This window comes from Natator depressus, chromosome 1 (genome assembly GCF_965152275.1).
Source record: "Natator depressus isolate rNatDep1 chromosome 1, rNatDep2.hap1, whole genome shotgun sequence".
NCBI classification, from domain to species: Eukaryota; Metazoa; Chordata; order Testudines; family Cheloniidae; genus Natator; species Natator depressus.
Window position 1 is genome coordinate 196,936,917 of NC_134234.1, and position 5,429 is coordinate 196,942,345.

Consider the following 5,429-nt stretch of genomic DNA (forward strand, 5'->3'; position numbering starts at 1 on the left):
TGCCTCCAGGCCCAAGCTCACCGAGCATCACAGCCCCCTGGCCCCTTTGTAGACAGGGCCCAGCCTAGCCCACAGCCCCTGTTCACAAATCAAGAGTCAGGGCTCAGAAATCATGAGATTTAAAGTATAAACACCACTGGGATTCCCCTCCCCCCCCCTCGGGTTCCTGAGCTGTTGTCAGGTTCCACCAGGGCCTGGTTTCAAGCCTCTCTACAACCGGAGGGCACAGAAAATTACTTTTTCAAAGGGTGGGAGGGGGGAGAAGCAGCAAGTCATCTCCCATAGTTACATGGTTGCAAGACTAGTTATAAAATGCAAGTTGGTAACTAGCCTAGCAGCCTTCCCTCTGCTTCTCCTTTGCTAAGCCCCAGGGCACACAGCAATTTAGTTGACCTGAAGAAGAGCTCTGGGGGCCTCCAAAGCTTGCCTCTTTCACCAACAGAAGTTGATCTAATAAAAGCTATTACCTCATCCACCTTGCCTCTCTCATATCCTTGGACCCAGATAGCAATAACACCGCAAATAGCAGTTTAATTTAATATACATACATACAAACATGGGATGGAACTTAAGTGAGGAGGACAACAATGCAGAAGGTTCCCTTAAATATTTCTACCACCTACACTATCACTTCATAGTTGTCTACAGAGAGTTAATTCCACAGCAAGTGTTTAAAATGACACTTTTTGGCAGCATGCTTCACAGCTCAATGGTTCTGAACATTGTGGTTTATGCAATTCAGTCACTCAGACAATGGCCCAGAATCCCACAATCTGTTGGGGGTTATACGAAGAAACAACTAGAGGTTTCCGGGTACTGCGGGTGGCTAGGACTTCTGATGGAAGTGCCTCTCCTTTCATTACCTTGCCCACACAGCCCTCAGCTCTGGATCGGATCACTCCAAAAGGTGGTGAGGTTATCTCCACAGGCCCTGATGTGCCACTTACATTGCCCTGAATCTGATACTTGGCACATGGGAAAAAAGAGGTGCGAAGATCTGCAGTAGGATTGAGAGAAGAGCTGTAGAGACTGCACAAACAGAAGGAGGGGGAGCTATTCCTTCCCTCCCTTGCCCAGGTTCTTTCTGGGCCCTAGTAACTAAAAGGTATTTCTTCTCTTTCATCAACTGGGATGTATTCCACCAACCACCCTCTTCCAGTCTACTTCTAGGTCACATTCCAGCCCTTGAGAAGTACTTATCTAAAGATTGCATGTGCCTTTGGGAGTCTGGAGTTCCTGAGTTCTAACCCTGGCACAGACATCAACTCACGATGTTACCTTGGGCAAGTTCCTTCCCCTCTCTTTCCCCAGCTGTAAAATGTGGGATCTTTGCAGCTTAGCTGCCTCAGAAAGTGTGTGTAGGGCATCTCACTATTTGCAAAGGCTATTGAGATCATCACATGTAAGGTGCTCAAGCAGGACACAAAAAGTACACTGAAGATGCTTAAATGGAGGAAAACACTCTCCCATTCACAGATCTAAACAAATTACCAAAAAATATATTTTATAATGACCCAAAAAATTCACCTTTCAGCCACTACTACTAAACATGAAACTTCAGCCCATAAGGCATTTTATGCAAAAATTTGAAAAACAGTAGCTTATAGTGAGTGCCTCTCTATTATTGGCAATACTGTAATGATCTTTAAACTGCCAATGCAATTTAATAGTTCTCAAACTATGAATATTAATTATCTAAAGTAGGGTTTTAAAGTTAGATGGCAAGGATGCTATTCACATTTCTGTCACTGTCTTCCTGCTGTGTGACTTTGGAAACAAAGTCTCATTTGGAAAAAACACTGTATAAGTGCTAAGTATTCTTAAAAGGGAGGTACTTATTTACCCACCTTTTAAACACGGATATTAGGATTTTATCTTTCACTGCTTTAGTCATTTTAAACCATTGCAACATGGATTTGCACACATGTAAATTGCTACAAATGCAGGGCAGTGAAAAATCAGGTAGAGATGAGTGCTAAGTATAAGTCTTCCAACCCAACCAACTGGGTTAACATGAAGTGACAGTTTTTGATGTCCATTTCTAAATTGTACTACCAAAAAGTCCTGGGTTAAGATTCTGAGAAACTTTAGAAATCACTTCCTTCTTCATACACAATATTCCAATAATTATGTTAATAAGTACAAATAAGCCAACTGAAATATGTTCTTGGTTATATAGTTAATTTTTTGAGACATACCTTAATAGATCTCTGACAGGCCAAAAGAATTTCAGTGTACTAAGTTTTGTTATAACTATATGACTTAGTACACATTTTAAGAGAAGACCATTAGTGTATAAATTTAAATAGTTTTAAGAAATAGTATTAAACGATTTGTGGTTGCATCAGTGTTTGAGGTTATGTAAGTTAAATTTGTCAGATTGTGTATTAAAGATATGTTTTGTTTGGTAATGAACACTGATCAAATTCAAACGAAGTTAGGAGTAGAATGTTGAAATTTGTGCTTGTAACAAGAAACCAGCTTGATAGTTAACTATAGAAGGACTAGTGCCCTCTAATTACATATCACCTTTACAACTTTTTGAAATTAACACAAATCAATAACTTCCAAAAATTTCAAGGAGCTATGACTAGGGTTAGAAAGGAAAGGATTCAAAGAGATCCTCAAGTATAAAAACATCTTACAGTAACATCCTGGGTTGTCTGACATTTGTAGAGTGTAAAACAAATAATACCTGTAGATTGTAGCACAGTGTATCGCCGTGCTTAGCAGGATCTGGTAGCTGTTGCATGGCAATGAAACCAGTCATAACATATATAAATAGGAACAGGTCATTTTGAACTAGAAACCCTTTTGTTTGAAATTGTGGCTATCAGCAGCATTCTTAGGTGACTGGGAGTGTGTCACTGTTGCTAAGCACCTGTCAACACCTTGCAAATAATGTAGGGCTCCACTACTAATTCTGACAAATGTTATAGTAACATTATTTAATTAGCCAATTTAACTTGCTGTATTACTTCTTTTCTGAAAGTCTCCTAGCACTTATGATAAACAGGCCATTGGTTTTCAAAACACAGTTTTAATGGGCAAGTGATGACAGCACAGAGAACCATTGGTTAGACGTCACCTTTAGCTAGACTGAAATAGATGCTTATTGACCAGAACACTTAAGACAGACTCGGTTTTCACGACAACTCACATTACAAACTCTGCATCAAGCCTGCTCTAATTTCCACAGGCAATACTAGACCTACCAAAAAAGAAAGGAGATGTGTGTGACTATCAAGCTTTAGCAAAGAATCCATAGCAAGTAATAGGTGGCATGGCTGGTGCAGGGAAGTTCACGTTGTACCTCCAGTTTTACTTCAAGGGAGGTGTTTCCACTCCAACCCCTTGCCCAGTAGGGTTGTTCCATGGAAGATGTTAGTTTTAAGTTCTGCTGGGGACTTCTAGGAATGCCCTCACTGGCTGCTGGCTCATTGCAATCCTAGCCACACCCATGTACTTTTGGAGCTTCACTATCTCCAGGGCTCTTTACACATGGATAGTTATGGCTGCAATTATGACTTCTTGCCTGGCAAACTGCCTTCCACAGGGAGTCTTGTGTCAAGCGGAGATACATCATTTAGTGAATCTCACCCAATGCTTTATAATTCACCATCACAGCTGAATCTAGCCTTAAGCATCAGGTTTTAATCCCCTGGATTGCCTGGAAACCCAGCTGAGTCAACTCATCTAGTCATCCGGGTAAGGCAGAAGGGTGAACCATTGTCATAAATTTTCAGATTAAAGATAAGGAATTAAGTTCTGCCACTGGCCTGCTGGGTGATCCTGCACGTCACTTCATCTCTGCACCTGAGTTTTCCCCTTTGGAAAATGGGAGTAACGATACTGACCTCCTTTGTAAAGTAATTTAAGATCTCAGATGAGAAGCATTTTATAAAAAAGTGAAGTACACCTCTACCCCACTATAACGCGACCCGATAGAACACGAATTTGGATAGAACTTGGTAAAACAGCACTCCGTGGGGGATGGAGGGGGGGCGGCGCTGCACGCTCTGCTGGATCAAAGCAAGTTCGATACAACATGGTTTCACCTATAACACGAGGACAGCATTATATCTGGGTAGAAGTGTACTAGAAAATGTGTTTCTACCTTTCCCTTATTATTGGCCCAAACTTGTATATACTTGCTACCAAGCACAGTGCGCACTACCATGTGTATTCCGAAAGCAATGTGTTCCAAGATCAGTTCTTTTGCACTTTGTAGGTGTTGTTTGGTGTTTCAGTCATTTGGTTGGTGCCCTAGGTGGCACTAGGATACAACAAATCAATGCAGTCCCAGACCAAAGAAACCCATTTCCAAATTAGAAGGACACCACCAATTTGGGGCAAAATATCCACACGATTTAAAAAAGCATACTACTCTACATGACATTATTTAGAGTTCTTGCTTTTAATGGCACTGTGTGCGCGCTGTCAGTCCCCCCCATTTTGCTTGTACAGTGAAAATGTACCTCGTTTGTTTAGCTCTTCCATATATTAAATATGAGAGGAGACTTTTTGAAACGAGATAGCATCTGTAAAGCCAGAAGACTTGGCAGGGGAGGGTGTAGTACATAAAACTAATTAAAACCTATTTTAAGTATTTCCCCTTCATGGCTGGCCTCTACTTCTTACCTGGGATATTTGCTGCTTGATGCTCAGGCCCATGGCTCATGTCTTCAGTACTTGCTGTCACATCTATGCCAGAGTCCTTCATGTGGCCACTATGTCGCAATGGTCACACAGAGCAACAGCTACTCTTCGAGCTCCTACATTCTTCCTCAAACCTCACTCTGCTGGATCAGGTTTTGCAAAAGCCAAGCCATCCCCACCCCCACCCTTAGACTGGAACTGAAGCACAACCCCTCTATGGGAGGTTATTTTGTAGAGTTTATGGGCTGGGGTAGTGGCAGCTCTCTGTGTGAGGGTTCCTGGTCACAAGCATCCATTCAGTGGCTCTTCCCTCAACCTGCCTCTCTGGAACCTGCTTTCCAGTGATCTCTCCCATCCCATGCAGCGGATGTGTCTGTGGCTCCTTGACTGGTGTTCCCTCCCACAGTACCCTTTTAGTGGGCCCTCCACCTACAAATGAAATTCACCCTTGCTGAATAAATGTTTACTAAAACTAGATTACTAAGCAGTCCAAAGAGGTCAGAGTAGAGATCTTGTCTCAGGACACAAGATTTTTCCTGTACTGACATCTACAAAGCTGTAAATAGTTAATTGCCATCCACCAAGATTTGTTTTAGCTGTGGTTCCTTTTTAATTTATCCCCCCCCACACCCCATTTCCTGTTACATAAGAACTATTAGAAAGACCCATGTCCACTGCAGTAGCAATGCTCAAGATAAGCAAGGTGATGAAATACAGATAAGATCATTTTAGGAAATATGTTGTAAAATACTTTATTTGATAAAACTTGC